Raw genomic sequence first — 20923 nt, 5'->3', positions numbered from 1 at the left:
CTCGAGTGGATTAAGGGGAAACATTTAAATGTTTTGGAATGGCCTAGTCAAAGCCCAGACCTCAATCCAATTGAGAATCTGTGGTATGACTTAAAGATTGCTGTACACCAGCGGAACCCATCCAACTTGAAGGAGCTGGAGCAGTTTTGCCTTGAAGAATGGGCAAAAATCCCAGTGGCTAGATGTGCCAAGCTTATAGATACATACCCCAAGAGACTTGCAGCTGTAACAGCTGCAAAAGGTGGCTCTACAAAGTATTGACTTTGGGGGGGGTGAATACTTATGCACGCTCAAGTTTTCTGTTTTTTTGTCTTATTTCATGTTTGTTTCACAATAAAAAATATTTTGCATCTTCAACGTGGTAGGTATGTTGTGTAAATCAAATGATACAAACCACCAAAAAATCAATTTTAATTCCAGGTTGTAAGGCAACAAAATAGGAAAAATGTCAAGGGGGGTCAATACTTTTGCAAGCCACTGTGTATGTATGTATATATATATATATATATATATATATATATATATATATATATATCTATATATATATATATATATATATATATACTATTATATCTATATATAGTATATATATATATACGATGTTATACAACATGCAGGCGTATTTTTTTTTTTTTTGTAATCTTTCTGGTGTCGTTTGTGTCTCGTTTTTTTATCCAGATTTGAGTAGTGTCGGAGTTAGAGACAAAAGAACGCAAAAATATAGTCTAGCTAAGTAGCCTATGTGTTTTTTTCTTTAATTATTTTATGTTTTATAATAAGAAGTTTTATTATTATCCTTAAAACATCCTAATACTCGCTGGAAAAGAATGTGTGATATTTGTATCCGGTTAGTCTGTTCCAAAGCAGGAACTGGGTACCCTGTTTCAAAGGAATCGGTTCACACATCTCTATAACATATTTTTATGCCGGTACTCCTACAGTACCACATGGAAAGCTGTATTACAGTTAATTGTTGTGTACAAGATTTTACTTAGCGGGGGTGGGTGGAGCGAAAATGTATATGGGCGGTACAATCATCAATATTTATTCAAACAATGGTTTTTGTGTGTCCAATTAATGGATTCTACTTGGAGGCTTAACTGACAGACCTAATATATATATATATATATATATATATATATATATATATATATATATATATATATATATATATATATATATATATACACACACACACACACAGACGGAAAAACAGAATCTGCCAGTCACCATCAGACTGTATTAGAATGTCCAGTAAGTGCAACAATAAATAAATAAATAAATACAAAATTATAGCTTTGGGTTTTGAGTGAGGGAACAGATTAACAACAATGTATAATGCAGATAAAGGTATGGTTTGTTCTGCCGATGTTAGCTTAACTTATTTATTACTGCTTTTAATGAATGAGACACACGGTATCTCTTTACACCTTAGTGTTTTAAGCAAAAACCTGAAAGAATTTCACAATAAAATGTGCCAAGTCCCTTATAATTCATTTTGAGTTTTTGTATACTGGTGTATTGGTATTTAATAGTCAATCATTTCAAATGTGCCTTCCAATTTTCTTAAACGTGATATAAGTAGAATTCAAATTGTAGCACTGCATGTTATGCTTTCTTCGGTACAGTACTAAAGCTATAAAACAGGGGTGGCTGGCTGATCTGTTATAAAAATATGGAATTGTATTTACTGTATCACTCCACCTCCCGATGCTATTTTAAAATAAAGGTGAACATTCTCAATATCAAACCCCAACTCAGCTGAGTTTGTACTAAGCCTTTTTGACAAGATTTTTGCCTCATTGCAAATTGTAAAGCATTATGTTAGATAACTGCTGTTCTTCCTTGTATGTAAACTATTCATGAGGTTTGCATTATGTATTGATTTTTATTTTGATTGAACTGAACACTTCAGTGATGGCTGACGTCCTAGGCTATTTTATTATTCCCACAGAGTAATAGTGCAGCCATTATAATTTATTACAACAAATTATTATCTATTATGAAGTCCTGAAATTTCAATATTCTTCATACTGCCTGAAAGAGCATAATGTTTCAGTATGCATGCCAGAAAGCTGCATCCAGAATAATTAAAAGATAAGTGATCATTTCTCAATTACAATTTACATATGCACAAAACATTGGGTTTGTGCCAAAAATTGTCACTTTAAAATTTGTTTGTGATTTAAATTAGAATTCAACATGAATATATATTTTTGTATTTTTGCAGAAGTATATTTAAATCCTTTTTATTAATATCCAGAACTGTTGACTGCTGAATTTTAGTACTGGCACAGAGCTACTTAAACACATATTTGTTATTATCGTGAACAAAACATTAATTAAACATTAACTACAATAAAAAATAAATAACATTGCATAAACAAAAAAAGTAAAGTCTTAAACAGATGTGTCTAACAGCCAAAGTGCATGGGTTTTCAATTTCAATTAATTGACTAAGAAACCTCTCCTTCAAACAGAAGCTGCATTTTCAGTGTCATAGCTGATTTTTTTTCGTTGGGCAGCCTCTTGAGGCTTAGTAAAATATTTAAAAGGATCATTTCATCTTCATCTGTGAGCATTGATGCTGTTGTGAAGGATTATCTTTGAGGACAGACAACAGATTTTCCTCAAAGCTGTCCACACCTGTGGATGGTCTCTTCTTCAGTCTGTCACTGGGGGTTAGTGAGCTTGGAGAGGGAGAACTTGATCTTGTCTCCTGCAGCGTGTCTTCTCTATTTTTGCCTACTTCATTATCAAGGTCACTGTAGTTGTACTCCTCATCATCGTCCTTTGATTCTACAAGGAGGTTACCTGAAGTGTGATGAGTCTGGATGAACAAATTCAGGAAAGACATAACCTAGGTGAATTTACAACAGCGGGCACTGGCTTCTACAGTGCCACTCTTTCTCTCCCACTCTCTTTCGTCTCTTTCAAATCTTCAATGAATCTGTCCCTTAGATTCTTCCATCTATTACGGTAATCTTCTAAACAATAAAAGAAGATTCCTTAGTAATGACAGTAGCAGAAATGTTAATAACATAGTTTTACATTGCAGGTTTTTGGCAACGGAATTCATACCACACAATTTAGTTAGAGTTGTGGTGTGAACTGTAGCAGGCATAGTTAGAGAGTTATGCCAGGTAATATGGAACTCGCTTGTACTGGACTACATGAGGGTCCCCAAGGAAGAGGACTGAAAAGCAATTGCCAGGGGATTATACAATAGATGGAATTTCCCAAACTGATGGCAAACGTGTAATATTCGAAGCACCTGCTCCTAATGGGTCATTGTTTTTTAATTATAAGGGCAGTTTCTCCATTGTCCTTTTGGCACTTGTGGATGGCAGTTAGTGTTTCAAAATAATAGATGTTGGATTGTTTGAAAGTAACAGTGATGAACCTTTAGTGGTACACTAACAAGCTCAGCTTTAGGGAAAGCTCTACAGCCCAGGCACATCTGTTTAAGGGCATGTTAGTGCTTTAAGAATAAGGCCCAATAAGTTTAATATTCCTAATAAACTAATCATAGATTGGAGGCAAATAAGAAAACAAAATAATTTAGATTTTGGCTGGTGAAGCAAATGCTTACATTATACATTTATTTCTTGCACTGCCAGTAGCACATTAGAAACTAAACTATAGTCAAATGAAGCATGTTTTATTGTGCCAATGTGCTAAATTTGGAAAATTATTTTAAATGTTTGGTTACTCCTTTTGGATGTAAAAGTTTCCAGGATCATGAGCGTAACAGACACAGCTGATAATGTATTTAAGAAAAAGGTTTCCTGATCAGCTGTAACCAATTAATTTAATAGATGAAAAAATATGCTATATCCCTTACCCATGGGAAAATTAATGCACATTAAACAGTCACTGCTAAAGTATGTCTGAATCACATTGAGAATGGTGTAAATTACCAGCTAGATAATTGATGTACATGTTTTTGACAGCCATTGCACATCCATTGCACATAATTTAAGATTGCTGTTTATTTTGAACAAAGAAATAGCTTTGGCAATTCCCTATGACGGATGTAAGTTATTTGCCATATACTGTATATAAACATGAGATTTTCAAGCCGATACAGCTGGAATATGTCTTGTGATTTCCCCCAGAGAAATATTAGATAGGGTGGATATTTGCTTTTTAACACTAAATGCCTCAGTTGAGGTTTTGATAATATGTATGCAGTGCTCCAGATAAGGCTTTGAGTCTGGGAGTAACTTGCCCTCTAATTTTAACACTGAGAGAGTAAAATGCAACATTACCTTGAAGTCATGGTATTCTCGATTAAAAAAAGGAATATTGCACCATAGTAGCTGGGTGCCATGTCATGTGCTTGTAACCCCAGCTACTGGGAGGCTGAGACTGGGGGATCTCTTGAGCACAGAAGCCATGTGTTGCAACAGACTGGGCTGATCGGGAGTCTGCACTAAGCAAGGCATCGACATGGCATTTCCAGGGGAGCAGAACTTGGTTACTGCTGCTAGAAACAGAGTTGTTGCCTATGGAATAAGAGTTGCTGCCACTGGAGCAAGAGTTGTGGATGCCGGAACCAGCATTACTGTCTCAAGAACTAGTGTTAGAGGAAGAAGCCCCGCTGTCTCTAGAACCAGAGGGAGAAGCCCACGAATGAATCTAATAAGATAAAATCTGATAACAAAAAAAAAGTGATTGAAACATGACCAGCTTGACAAACTTGGAATGACATTGCATTCACAATTGACCAATTTCCATTACAATTAAAAATGATGAGACTTAAAAAGTAAGTGCAGGATAGTTTCACTGGTTGTGTGGGTAATATGTTTTGCTACAATTGCATGAGCTATGGAAAAATGTAGTGGAAATCAAGAGCCTTTGTGTAAGGAATTGTGTAATAGTTTTTGTATCTGTCTCAATAAATTTCAGATTGAGCAGAGAAAGGGCAAATGTGACCATTTATGGACATTTGTAATGGGCCCTTGTTTCTGCTTTGCTTGGTTGTATGTGGGGATGGGAGAATCTCAGGGATAACAAGATGCAAAGGAATGTTTGTGAGGCTTGGCAAATTGCCACGCACACAGACATATTGGGGAGGGGGTCTTAAATGATGTCATTATAGGGGCATGTTCTGTATTATTCAAAAGTGATTGCAGCCATTTTTTGTGGCACAGATTTCATCTGTGACCCAAAGCATTTGTCTCTGCTTTCTTAAATAGTTCTATTCTTGTATTACAGCAATAAACATATTTTTTACTTCACTAATATTGTTTTTCAGTTATCGATCATTTTTTTCTCTACACTTTGTAATAAAAGACCAGGAGGGCTATAAACCACTCTGTAGTGTCTTGCTTAGAGCAAAGTGTCTTACTTAAAATAAAGGGTGTTGTCCTGCTGTGCTAGAGCTGCAGTGTGAAGATATTCAGATGATGTGGTTTAATATAGGATAGGGGCAATCACTCTGTTCACCCAGACATCGCCACATGAGACTGAATTAGTTTGGTTCAGGGCTAAGGCAGGTTTGATTTAGTTAATCATAGTTTATTGCAATGTGCATGTCAGCTTGCAGCGTACATTTTGTTTTTATATACGTTGTCATGAAAAAATTGTTTCAAGATTTCTATGAAAGCTTATAACTTGTGAATGACTTGGCATTTTGGATTGAAAATGTATAATATTGGGGGAACAAAACAAGCACAATAATTGTTGTTATTGAAAATGTCCCCAAAACACCTACCTACTTGTTACTAATAGATCTATGAGCATAATCATTTGCAGTGTTAGGCCCTGGTTGTGTTTGATTTTCATTGCTGGTATGCTTGTATGTATTTATTGAAAATATATTAACATGAATTAGTTCTGTCAAACCCCTGCAAAGGACAGAGACCAGCCCTCTGGTGAATTGTAACTAGGACTAGTTAAAGGACTAGATAAAGGACTGCCAGCTCCTGCCTACTGAGGTACAGTAGAAACTGCCATCTCTTCCTGGAATAATGACTTTCCCAATCCCCCACACATTCATGGCAATATTGTGTGTAATCCAGAAGCTGTGGTATAAACTGCAATACTTAGCAATATAGTAAGTGAGGTACTATGGGGCACCTGTCAATGTGGCTGCATTCAATTTACATGGCAATGGAGGCCAAGTGCAGAGACAGTGGGGCAAACAAGCCAAAGTGGTGAACAAGAGTTGGGGACTTCCAGTCTGGTACAATAGATGGGACTTGGTTGTCTGGGAGGCAAATCCAGGAGGATTGGACTCATGCTTGGGCATAAATAAGAGGAGCCATATTAGAGGCTGATATTGCAGGATGTACGGAAAGATGAAAGCTTATTCAAGACTGGCAGCAAAGCCAACAACGATAACAGAATCCATAGGGGTGAGCAATGAAGTGAATTGCCATGGGGAAGTCCTTTGGCTAGCCTAAGGCCAGATCATTACTACAAGCAATATTGTTGTGTCTCAATGATAGTAACCTTCGTCCTTGCACTCGTAGTTCTTATTATCTTACTCAAAAGGACACTTTTTAAACTAGAAATAAAACAAAATTGCAAGCATATTACTGATTAGCCAAACAACACATATTGTTTATCCATGCTTCCTGAAATACATAAAGGAAAAACACCCATCCCTGCATGTTTAACAAATCGTTTTACCTGCTGATGTTCTCAGTGTTGATGGTATGAAACACATACATGTCTTTGTAAAACTCTTCATTTTTTGTTTTAACCTTGAAAATGAAGTATGTGTGTTTAACAAATATGTTTTAGCATGAGTAAATATAGCAAGGGTTGTTTAAATAATACAATTACTGCTTATATAGTACCTGTTGGAAAAAATGAATCGAGAATTGATTAGGAGTTTGCTACGCATGTGGACTGGCAGAGCTATACTGGTGTTCTTTTCTGAAAAGAGACTAATATTGCAGATAGCAGACTGTTTGGTTCAAATTGCATGTACTGCTAACCATTGATACAGACTCTGCGTCTACAAACTATTGCCCAACAATGACTGCAAGCTAACGAGATAACAATGCTGTGGACTAGAAGGGAACAGGCTCTAAATACTTTAGAGAGATCAAAAGAGATAATCCCACTGGCATCAAAGGGGGTCGCAAGGAGATAACAAAAGGCAGATGTATGGACCTTTTGTCTCCAGGAGTGTGAAGAATGCACTGAGTTCAGAGGTTGTCACACTAGACTACACACACAGACACACACACATTAACACTCACACAATAAATTAAATTACCTTGACCATTGGTTAAGTATCAGAGAAAGGGGAGGTGGACCATGTTGAGTATTGTGTTTGTCCTGTACCTGGGACCAGACTCCCTGCATATCTCAATAAACCTGGCAACTGACTGAAGAAAAGGACTCTGTGCATTTTCTTGAATCTACTTACTCACCATCTATTTTTTGTAAGTTACTTCAGTACCATATTATACAGACATGCATTAAGGAGAAATGAGGGTTTATTGAAATGAATATAGGCAATGTTTACTAGCTTGTGTCTGCTGCACCCAACTAAACCTCAATATGTTGCACTCTACCTCAAATTTTAGTATTCAGTGAAGGGCCTGTGTCTTTCACATACAGCTAAGCACAGCAGTCAGCACAATAGCTGTTTGTAAATATTGGCAAGGAAACTAGCTTACTTTGTCAAATATCATTGTTCAGTTTATATTCATATTAAGTTAGTTTTTAATTATCGTGAGGATATATGAATCACGTAGCTTAGTGTCCTGCTTTACAATTCAGATGCATAGCAGCATTCATGGTAATCAAATGACTGAGCATCAAAAAGATTACAATGAACAGTTTCCCATTCCAGCTCTCTTGGTTTATCATAGCACAGACTTCCAGCCATAGATGATTTTATCATTTTGAAATTGGAGTCCTGCCACATTTACTTGCATTATCATTTTTTCTCATCACCTATTTTATTATAATCTTTCAAAGGCTCCAACATACTACCGCCAGAACTAAAAACAAACAAATTAATGTATATCAACTATGATTGTTTGCCCACCCACAGTGACATGATATATGTTAATTTGCAACAACAAGATCAATTATCTCAGTCAAGCCACTGCAATGTCATCTTGTTACTCACAGAAAGTCATCCAGCAGTAATCATATTTACTTTCATATAATTTTGAAAACATTTAGATTGTTGACCACTGTAGAACAAGGGTTTGCGAAAATCAAGTCAATCGAGTCTGCCCCACAGGGAGTGGCTTCTCCAAAAATGTGATTCTGATAAATAAAAACCCAGCACAAACACATTTAGTGGTGCACTGACAGCGCCCAGCCAATTAATGCTGAGTAGGTCAGGGAATCTGCTATCCAATCAGGGCCAGGCAACAATCCCTCTAAGAAACATAATGAGCTTGCGTCACCACAAGGCTCTGATTTTGAATGTTGAAGAGGTGATCGTTTCGATCGGCAGTAGCACAGGGCAAGAAAAAACAGCACAAGTGGTTGGTCACTCACAGAGAATATTTAAACCACGCTTCAAGACACAGGAGATTGCTACATTAATAGAAGAGGAAGAGGCATGTAGGGCAATAATTTATTATTTATAATAATTATACAAGGTACATTATTTCCTGGCATTGACATCACTACATGTAAAGTGTAAATGCTTACTACCCTCCCTGATCTGTCTACCAGTAGCAGCAGCTGACTCATTTTGTAGCGGGACATGAAGTGCCGCATCATGTTCACTCTGAGCATGTAATGAACTAGAGTTTCAATATAACCAGGGCTTAAATTCTCAAGTAAAAGTGCAGCTAACTTATTATTATTTTTGTATTTGGATTGTAGTGAATGTTTGTGTATCAATCTTAACATTTATTAGCCATTGTTTAGTAATTGTTTTAGTAATTAAAAATAATCCTGTTATCTGAAGTGTGTGTTAATCCTGATCGTGCTGTTTGTTCAGCAGCTTGTTCACTGTGTGTGTTCATAGTGTCAAAGACTCTCCTGGCTTTAGAAGTGATGTGACGTGTCTGTGTTGATACTGTGATATGCTTAAACTAATCAGACTGTGTGCAGTTGTTTGATTTCAACTCGTCATTCAAACTGGAGACTAGTCGCTATAGTATTTGTGTTACTGTACTGCCACTGACAGCAAACACTTTCTCGATTCTTTTTTTTTTTAATACCTTATTTGCTATACAAAGCTTAAATTGATAGATAGGACAGCAAGGAAGCAGATTATCAACAGATTATTTTTCTTGAGCAGTGACTTTATTAGAGCTACCTTAAGTGGTAAGGGAAGTATACCAGAGGAAAGTTATCTATTTATAATTGTTAAAATGTGAGTATTAATACAACCATTTAAAAAAAAAAAAAATAGTTTTGCAGGAATGGGGTCTCGTAGGCAGGTCTAGCTCTGTCAGTTCATATAAGGTAATCAAGGAAAATGCCTCCATAGTCGCCTTAACTCTAATTAGTACATTTATGGCAGAATCCTCCTTAATAGAAGGAGTATGTAGAAAATTATTTCTGATGTCCATAATTTAAATAAGAAAATAATTTAAGAGAGTTAAGGCTATAAGGGAAGCCAGTGTTAAAGGTGGGAGTATTAGAGGGAGGATTTACTCATTTATTTAGGGAAGCAAAAATAAATCTAGCATTTTTTTATTGGTTTTGATTAAATTAGAATAATGTGATGATCTAGCCAACTCCAGCCTTCCTATATTTTACCTGATGGCTTTTCCATGCAAAGTAATGAACATGCAGTTCAGATTCCTTCCATCTCCTTTCCAATTTACGACCCTCATATTGCAATTTACGAGACATACCATTAAACCATGACAAGCTTTCTGAGGTAGAAGACATTCTGAGGTATCTACAATACTAGTCAATGAGGTGTTATAGGTTTTAACCAACTCATCCAATGATAAGTGTCGAGGAGTTCAATCCATCAGAAAACTTTACAGCAGTTTTGTGTGTTCCACATTTTTTGTACTTACATGCACATTAACCTTGAAAAGAATGACAAGATGATCAGAAATAGTTATGACATTTTAACAACTAAAACCATGCCTCGCTTCGCCCAAGGATGCCTGCCTCGCATCGCCAAAGGTTCCTGCTGCTCTGCATCGCCCGGGGTTGCCTGCTGCTCCGCATCACCTGGGGCTGCCTGTGTTTCCACATTGCCTGTGGAGCCATCGGTTGCAGGGTAAGAGGGAGAAGTGGAGCGCCCGCTGCCGCCTCTATGGCTAGGGGCTTCCCTTCTGAGTTCGCCTCCCGAGGGTCCGTTGCTGCCTTTGCCTGGGGTCGGCGGAACTGCTTTTCCAGGGGTCACCGTCAGCTCTGCTGGGGTACAGCTGGGGTACAGCTGCATAAAAGCAGCATGTTTTCACTCACTCAGGGTGGTGTGTTCGGTGAGTGGAGAACGGGATTGGAGACGGAGGTAACAGTAAAGTAACAGTTAAAATAATACCAGCTCACCGTGTTTGTCTGTGTAGTCTGTTTTTGTTTGTCTCTTTGTTTTGGCTACGAGTGCCGTATCCTGTGTTTTGTTTGTCTTTTATTTTGTTTGCAACCTTTTATTTTGTGCTCTGTTTAATTATTAAATGCTAAGCGCAAGTAAGCACTCAGCCTCTCCAAGATTCCACGTCTCCCTGTCTATTCTGTGTTGGTTCTTGGTTCTGGTCTGACGTCACCCATTACAGCCGTCTTTGTGACAAGGGTACTTCTGGATTTATATATATTTAAGACGTTTCTCAAATTTCCAAACCACTATAGGCTTTTCCATTTTTCTAAAAATAAAAACAAACAGTGCTCTTAACATTTAATAACATATCAGGATACTTCAAAGTCTTTTTAAATATGCTGGGGCTTGTTTGTCGTTGACAAAGGATTAGCAACACTTTGTAATAGAAAAAAACAAAAAACAACAACAACAAAAAAAAAAAAACACTGCAATCTAGTATAAAAAAAAAGGCCATGGTGACTTGCTTGACAACCCAGTTTGGGCAAGCTGCATCTGTCATAGGCCAGTTTAGTTTGGGAAGGCTCAAGAGCATTATACATGTGAATATATAGGCTTGTAAAAGTTGTTATGTTCAGAAACTGATCCAAAAAAATATTCTGGATAAAATCCCTGAAGAAGCGTTTTCATCTGCTGTCACGTGGTTTAACTGGGATGCAGGTGGAGGAGTAAAAGTAAAAGTACAAAAGAATGGAATACCAAAGGATGTTCTTGATCTTCTGAGCGCTGTATATAAGAAAGCAATGTAACACAGTTCAAACAAAGAAGGCAGTAGTTGATGGCAAATATCCTGTATAGATTTCTCAGACAACTACACTGCTCTGTATCAATATGAAATCCAGGCTGCACACTAGCACCAATAACAAATCACTGTGGTTACTGTTGTTGTGTTGTCAGATTCAGAAGTACATATTTCCTATGCACTAATCAGTGGTAGCCTTGACAGCAGCACAATCTGGAAGAAGTTCCTGTAATCCCTGGAAAACTATCTAGACATTACATTGAGCCTTTCATGTTGGGTAAAATTTGACACAACCTACTCGGTTTCAAAGAAATATTCCATCCACACATTCCTTCATTGCCGAGATGAAGGAGAGTCTGAAAATGTGTTTTTAAAGTCATTTTTAAATTTAGATTCCTATTTATTATGTTTTAAGCCTAACTATATGTAGGGCTTGATTTTTTCATATTTATTTTTTTCTTTCTTTTTTTATTATTAATTGGCAAAATCGATTATTTTTGGTTATAAAAAACAAGCACCACTCAAACACATCAATTTTCAGTTTTTATGATAAACTGCAGGTAAGTTTCACTAATAAACAAAGGTTAACTTAATGTGTTAAATGAGGATGTTCACATTTAGGATTCAGGCAATGGAGAATTGTAACAAGCAACAGATTTAGTTTAACGTCCCATTATCACCCGCCTATCTATCACACTACAGACTGGTTCATGTTTTTCTTTTCAGCCCACCCCAGTGTATGATTATAGCGTATTGTAGTAGTCAGACAGCATATAATAACTTATTTACATTTTTTCCTAAGATTAAACATTGATTATGGTACTTTAATTAAGGTTTGATATGTATGTAGCTATACCAATAATGTTCATAATAATAATAATAATTAGGCAGTCTTTACACAAGAAAAACTGTAATACACATTAGTAGATGCATAACTGTACAGCACTTTTATATTTTCACTTTTTCGGTTCATCACTGACTAAACCTAAACGTCACAAAAACAAACTTGAGATGCCACGTTGCTGGTTTGTTTACAAGCAGGTTCTCATTGTCGTCAAGCCTGTTGCTAAGCAAATGATGTATGGTCTTTCCTAGCATATTACTTATGTCCACAAAATTGAGGATTGGTTAGTACCATGTCTTTGCACACTGTCCGATTTCTCAAAGCCGTTTTCTTTATTTAGAAAGAGTAGTGAATGTTTGCCATTATTTAAAATATAATGCCAAAACCCAATATCGGTTTAAAAAAATTATAAACTGATTTCCTAAATAGGTCTTCAGGGGTGTTTTTTCAGTTATTATGGGTTAAGCCCTAATTATATAGTATTTGAAATAGTAGATTTGTTAAAATATGTGTGTGTGTGTGTATATATATATATATATATATATATATATATATATATATATATATATATATATATATTGCAAACTTTTCTGCAATGTTTGCCAAATTCAGCAGTTTATCAACAGGTAAGAGCAAAGGGATTCCTATGCGTTTTTATTGAGACGATAACCTATTTAGGGTTACCTCAGGATTTAGTGAGCAAGGCGTCTAAGGTGTGTAAATCGGACATCGAAAGACGTGCTCCATGCATTCTGTATTGGTTATAATGGGCTCCACTTTGGGGTGCTTCTGTTCGTGGGGTTCCCTTACCATGCAGTATTTCATGTAATTTAACGCTGTTTAGTGCATGAGGCCCTAAGTGTTCAAGAGCGCTAAACTTTCAGTTACTGTGTCTGGGTTGCTATTTCTGCCAGTGGCCAGCCAGTAGGGAGCGCTAATCCCAACCCTGCCAACATATGGTGGCAGAGTTGGGATTAGCGCCCCCTACTGACCCAGCCTAGAAAAAAAAAAAAAAGACACGAGAAAATGGAGCGTGACTCAAGCACAGCTGGATTCCCTATGTCCTCAGAGCTGGGGATGCTGTTTAACTTTTTTAGTCTGCCCCGCCATGAGCAAGCGAGCTAAGGCAACTGCGTCTTCATGGGTTGACAAAAGTTTTGGGGGACTGGGGTAACTGGCTCTACCAGCACCGTAAATCTGGAACCAGAGTTGCCTGCGGCGTAAACTGAGTTTCTTGCGCTGGAACTGGAGTGGCCTGTGAAGGAACCAGAGTATCATTGATAAAAGTGTCTAGTAAATTCAATGGTCAATCTACAAGCCAATAATTGGCAAGTTCCCATCAACCTATTAGGTATATAAACCTACTTTGCAAACTCAGTCCGGCCGTGCTTTCGAATTACCATTTGTCGTTTGTTTGGTTAAGTATCCCCGCCAGTCATATCGATGTTGTCCCTTACCATCGCATTATGGATTTGGCTTCTTCAATCGTAGACCAGTTCCAGAATTCTGTAGGAAAACTTCCTGACGAGAATCGTCTAAAACAACATCCATCTTACAAGCGCTGCATTTTGCGGCAGTCCTTTATTCCTGTACCTCTGTTGCCAAACGTTCCTCATTCCAGTAAACTTCATGTTCAAAATTCATGAACGTTCATTTAGTCATAGTGTTACTTCTCCTTTAAATGTATACCATCAAGTTCAGGACTGCAACACCTTGCTTGTGCAAAAAAGTAACTTTCCCAGAATTGGTTCAGCTTAGTTCTTAGAGATGGCCTGTGATGCATCAGTGCCATGGAGCGTAACCAAATGTGAGAGCACTGACACAACAGGATCACAGAAAAAAAGAAAATAAATGGTTTCACAGGTGTTAATGTAACACAGGATAACAGCATAACATTCATTTACAAGTCAGTCTTTCTAAACAGAGCATTTCTACTCCCATGATTTGCTATTTTAGTACATCGCTTCAGCTCAGTCTATATCAAACTTATCACACCACTCTCTATCACATATGGATTGTAGCGTAGCAACAGGAAAGCGTAATCATTCAGACTGCAGAGAATATATATCATCTGATCCAAAACTGCCAAACTCCACGTCTTTGTAATTTCAACTGAAGATAACCCTAACCCTGAGTCATTCAATGCACAAAGCAACTACTTCTAGGCAGAATCAGGTATTTCATATTTCATGGTTTGTTCTGGAGCAAGTTAACTTGGTACCTGTCATTTAGAGGTGAGCAGCCTTGGGCGATAGATATGCAGTATGTCCTCATTAACCGTTGTTTACTGATGGGAGTAATTTAAATACCCTGCTTCAGTGGTGAAGTACTATATATAGTTTTGTGTTGTGCTATTTTTTGTTTGTTTTGCTGTTGAAAGTTTTGGTTTCAATAAAAGTTTTAGGATTGCAACCCTTTTCTGCATCATGACTGTTCCCTTCCAAACACCAATAACTCGGCAACTTTTACAAGATTTCTTGTTAGTTAATTAAACAAGTTAATCAAATATATATATATATTTTTTTTAGATTTAATTTTTTACAAAAATATATACAGCTCTGGTCATCTTTTATTTATTGATTTTAAATTTCTTTCATTTTTGGCCCATGCTGCTTCAGACCTGCCCTTGCATATTTATTTCAATCTGTAAAATGAATGCAGGAAAGGCAGATAACACAAAAATATATTATCAGCCAATGTAAAAAAATAAAATGTCAGTATTAAATGCATGCTTTCTTTTTGGTGGCTCAGGAACTATACTTCATACCTGAATCTGCAGTGTTCTTCAAAATGAAAAGTAGAACAGTCATATTTTTTTTCCCATGGCATATGATGTTAGATATTGGTAAGGTCTGTATAGAACTACAACAGTGTCCTCTGACATGGCTCCAGAGGCAGTACTATTTCATAAAAAAAAAACCTTTTTAATCACTGTTATACTTATACAATTAGAAAGTAAGTGCATTTAAGAACCCAATCATCTGCCTGCACCAATAATTAGAACCCTTTACAGATCAATTTGTAATGTAATGTTGTAAGTGCCTCTGCAGAAGCTTCTGACCTCTCTCAGCCTCTGTACTGAAGTTTTCTAATTCAAAATGTTACTGTGCATTCACATAATGTCATTATAAATAATTATACAGAGTGTATAGCACTTTGGGATTTCCAGAACTGAACCAAGGAACATCAAATGTGCACTCATTTCTGACTAGTTTTAACATTAAACCTTTTTTTTTTTTTTTGTTGATTTCTTCTGGTTCATTTTTTAGTTTTTTTTTAAATTAGGGTTATACCCAATTTCATCCACATAAAACAAGTTATTAACCTGCTGATACTTCCCACATTAATATTCTATAGCTAATACACACTCTATAACAATATATACATAATGAAGTATTACAATCTTATTCATGCACAATATGGTAAAGGAGAGGTTACTCATATCCTATATTCACACTACCAAAGTAATGAGCATCAAGGCATTAAAAACATGTCATTGTTATTCACTTAATTAACAATCACGACAATCATGCATTAATTCTGTAGTGTGAATAGGCTTGTACTGTTTAAAACATTTTGGGGGGGATTTTCAAACATCAGTGTTATTGTATCGAAATCACGGTATAGTAATGACAGTTTTAGTAGCAAGTGATTTTTAAATGAAACTTGGTAATAAAATCAATCCGATAATGTTTTGAAATCAAGTCCATTAAGTCGTTAATGAACAGATTTCTTCTTAAAAAGCAGAATTGTTGCAGGTCACATACATCACTTCCTGTCTCAACAACTAGATAAGTGGAACTTGTTAATCAAAAGGCATGTTAAAGAGATCAAGGAAAATGAATGGAAGCATAATTCGCTGTTATGGAAACTACTAGCGTACAGGGAGACGGCTCTCCCACCAGCGAGCAGCAGCCAAATGGAAATACAAAATAATGGGAATATCTATTTTGTGCATAATTTGCAAACTTCATTTAAAATTGTGTATTTAAAAATGTAAACCATCTATGTAGGCTTGGTTGGAATTTATTTTCTAATGTATGTATTTTAGTATTTGCGATTGTACATGCTAAAATAAATTTTCGGTTTATATTAATCGGTTTTTAATTTCATTTTCGATATACAGTATGAAATTAATGTTTTTGGTTACTTTCCAAAATGCTTGAGCATTTTTTTCCTGTCAAAATATATATAGTAGTAACTCAACAGTACTTGTACACTTAAGCTGTACCTTCTTTCCTTTGCTGTCTTTCACAATGAAATCCCCCTATGGTCACAGGCACATTCTTCAGAGGTTTTTGTGTGTAGGCATTTTTTTTACATTTCAGTGCAGTTCTGTTTTGAATCCTTTGTTCCTTCCATTCCTGATTGTAATGTCGTTTTAAATCTTGCAAGTGGAGTCTCCACTAAAAATGTAGGAATGTGCTGTCACTCAGTAGTTTGGGTGGGTTTAAAGCATTGAGAACGTCACGAAAGCGGGACATTGCCCAACAGCTCTGGAAAATGTATTTATTATTATTTTTGTATTAGCTTTTATTTTTCAGTGGGAAAAGGTAAAGTCAATGAGAGTTGATTAATCACTTTCACAGTTTTTTGGGGTTTATTGGTTATTCACCAATTTCATTTTTTCATTTATCTGATTTTTTTTTTTTGTGGTTAAAAAGGTTACATTTCAACTTTTGTCTATATATTTAAAATTATATTATATATATATATATATATATATATATATATATATATATATGTGTGTGTGTGTGTGTGTGGTGTGTGTGTGTGTGTGTGGTGTGTGTGTGTGTGTGTGTATATATATATATATGTATGTGTGTGTGTGTGTGTATATATATACACACACAGACACACACACATTATTTTACATTCATAATTAACCATAATGTCTGTAGAGAAGTTTGTTGTATTAGCCGAATGTATTAGATTTTAATGGAGGGGTTCTACAAGTGTAAATTGGAGTACGTTGCTTTAATATAGTGTGTCAGGCTCTTTTGTGATATTAATAAATAAATAATAGTTTGTTAGTTTCATTTTGGGAATTGATTGCATTTAAAGGTATTATTGACTTGTGAACAGGCTGGCTGTAGGGGTGATGTCAGGCCAGTAAGAAACACTCACGTAAGACAGGCAGTACTGAGGTTGAGACTGAGACGCTGCAGCGCCCAGTATGTTTAATGAATGAAACAAAATAAAAGATTTAAACATAAAAACAGGACACGCTACTAGAGGCCAAAATAAACAGATGAACAAAACGAACAGACACTAACAGACAGGGTGGATGAACACTAAACACAAAACAAGTACCATGCTGGTTCTCCAGCACTTAGTAACAATTGATTTTCTTATTTAACCTCTTCACTCTCTCCCATTCCTTCACCCTGAGCACACAACCCCGAGTGAGTAAAATGTGTATCTATATATACTGTTGTGCCAGGATTCAATTACTAATTCATTATTTGCTTGAATCCCGGCATGGGAATTAATTTGTGCAATCCCGTGCTCACATATTATTAATTACTTTACATGCACATGAAGTGAAGTACAATCCCCTTCCTAAATACAACTATATATTTGAAATCACTCATGCTACACAGACCCATTTATATCCTGTGCACCAATACCTACACACCACACGCAACATATAACACACAGGGGCGGGGATGAGTGCCACAATGGCTTCATTAAAATAAGCAAGCAATTAAATCAACTTCCAATGATTTTTTTATTAAAATTGTTTCAATTCTGTGTAATGATCCTTTGAATATGGTCCAAGGTACATGTAATGCATTTTATTTGTTGAAGGATTACCTTCTACTTCCAAATGGCGTTTTGTGCATGTTGAAACGTTAGGAATCTTTAAATAACTTGTTGAAACAAACACACTTTGAGACTAAGTAGGCTATCCTGCTGCAGTTGCTTGTCTCTGTTAGCAAAATGAGACATTTACTCTGTGTCACTGACAGTTTCCTCCAAAACCATTAACAAAATACAATAAACGGTTCACACTAAATTAAAATAAACTGACATTTAGTAGAGGTATGAATAAGTCGACAAATGTTGTATTACTGTAGGTTTTATTAGGCAGCATTATAATAAAATCATAATAAAGTTGTTTTATTTTTAAATATAAAATCAAATGATGCTTCACTGACAGTGAAGATAATATAAAACAAGTTATGTTGCTAAGTCTGCGTATCTGTGTATCTTTCCTTCAGTGCTTTTTCTATTTTTTCTTGATATGTCTGCCAAGTTGTATTATGATTATGTTTTAGATACGAGAATCTACCTGCATACAGGTCTATTTTCGTTTTTACCAGTTATGTGAAAGCCATGAGCAATATTCTCATGAGGTAAAGTGAAAGAGAGAAAGCGGAATACAATGCTACTCTGGGGTACCATGTGGTCTCTCAATTTGTCAATTGAAACAAATTTAAAATGTAATTACCTAACTGCCGTTGAAGTCTCAAGGATTAGGATATATAGAATTAAACTGTAACATATTATCTTTAAGCACATCTTTGTCTGAGAGCAATCATTGTGCAAAGTGCATATAGTAAATGTTTGCAATAGACAGCATTGATCAAGAAGATGTATGTGTTTGTGTTTGTGTATGTGTGTGTGTGTGTATGGGGGGGGGGGGGGGGGTATATAGTGCTTCTCCTTTTTAACAGTGTAGTCTGGAGCCATAGTTAAGACATTAAGACATATATTATTTGCGTTCCCTTGATGGCATTATGTCACAAATGGGAGCCATGTCTATACTACGACAGGTGTGTATTAATAAAAACAAATAATAGAAACATTGTATATATATTTTTTGGCATAGAACTGTCCGTCTGACTTTCTCACTGCAGAATAGAATTCTCAAAGGAGTTCGTTAAGTTTGTGAATTTATTTACATTGTCAAGTTGGATTTGTTTGAATTTTAGGAAGATAGAAAACACTGAAAGCAAAGTTTTTATGATGATTTTAGTGTTTGCAGCATCTTTGTTTTACATTATATTTTGTAATTCATTTTCTTTTCTCTGGCATTTTGCTTTGTTGCTTGAATACAGGAAAGACCTTCAGCGTGATAATGTAATTTGAGAAGGTTTGTAAGCAGCCTCACAGGGGCAGTAGCGATGAGGTTTATCCAAGGACAGAGGGTTGTAAGCAGCCACCAGGGGCAGTAGCGATGATGGTTTATCAAAGGACATTATGTTATATATATATATATATATATATATATATATATATATATATATATATATATATATATATATATACTTGTATTTGTAATATATTGTATTGCATACCTCTCCAGTAAATGCTAATTTGGTTTACATTACTAGTTTCTGAGGTTTCACATATTTATGATACCACATTTATCCACGGATTTCACACATCTGTGGACCTATGCCCCCCCAAGCTTGTGGATAAACAGAATTCCACTCTATCTATCTATCTATCTATCTATCTATCTATCTATCTATCTATCTATCTATCTATGTCTATATATGATCGAGTCTGAATGAAATGCATCAGACCTCAAGTCTGAGTGTTCTAGTGCATCACAATACATTTTTCAGGAGAAAGCTCACATAGGTGTTGAAGGTGAGACTAAAACTGTATGATACAAACAGCTTGTTGGGAACTAGCTAGAAACATTTTGTATTGTTAGTTGAGAAAATATTGCTATGAATCATGTTAAGCTCAAACTTTTTTAACATAATGTCACAAAGACGGCCGAGTGAGTGACGTCAGAACCAGGAAGGAATGAACACAAAGACAGGACAGTGAAGTGAAATGATGAAGACGCTTGCTTGCACCAGTTTATTGTAAATAAAAGGTTTAAACAAACAGAAAACAGGACACGGCACTTTACTCCAAAATAAATAGACACACAAAATGGACAATACTAGACAAACACGATGAGCAGATAGACAGACTAACAAGTATCGTGCTGGTCCCACCAGCAAACAAAATAAAATAATTGGAAAACCAAAACACATGAATGATACAAGGGTGAGAAATGCATTTTATTGTATTCATCCTATTTATACTGAGGGTGCAAAACTTAAAGTCCTGCAATAGACACATTCCAAGTGAGAGAGTCTCTGCTTTTTCTTTACTCTTTTCAGTTGATTCCATTTATGTCATCTTAAGCAGTTAGTACCCAATTTCTACTGCAAAAACCTTTTAGCATTTGGGTACACTTATACATGCAGATCTGGAAATGTCAGTAAAGGACGCCCACGTCGATCATTAACACATTTGAAAATGTGTTCCTTTGCCTTACACATTTACTCAGAATTAATTCACACTGAAAGATAGAAAGTAGAGAAATGACTCTTTAAGTGCAATAAAGTGTTCCTATCTACTGTAAATTGAAATGGTCCCTGAATTATTTTTGCCCCCTCTGTTACATGTGTGCATCATTAGAGCACTTTCAGAACATCAGTGCTGCAGCTACATTTGTGTAATATAATGTGATTAAGGGGGCTGGAGCAAGACCCCCAGCTCTGCCGCTGTCCATGTTTATGATCCTGCTCCTGTTCCCTCTCTCTTTTTCAGCTGTTCAGGGTCCTGATTCTCTTCAAATTCTCTTCAAAGACACGATACAGCCTGAGTATTGCTTCCTTTCCACTTACAGACCACCAAACCTGCCCTCGAAACCTGCTTCTGTCGACTAGAACCTGCTGCCTTCCTCATACCACAACATTAAGAAACTCTTCTCCCTTTTCCTAATGTGTCTCCATTGTCCAGTGGCATGTGTATCACCTTTACTCTGCCACCAAATAATAGAAATTAAATACATCAACATGTTTTCCATTGCTAGAGCTATTTCCGAATCCATTGA

The sequence above is a fragment of the Polyodon spathula genome, chromosome 2 (assembly GCF_017654505.1).
Source record: "Polyodon spathula isolate WHYD16114869_AA chromosome 2, ASM1765450v1, whole genome shotgun sequence".
Lineage (NCBI taxonomy): Eukaryota > Metazoa > Chordata > Actinopteri > Acipenseriformes > Polyodontidae > Polyodon > Polyodon spathula.
This window is presented reverse-complemented; position numbering follows the sequence as displayed.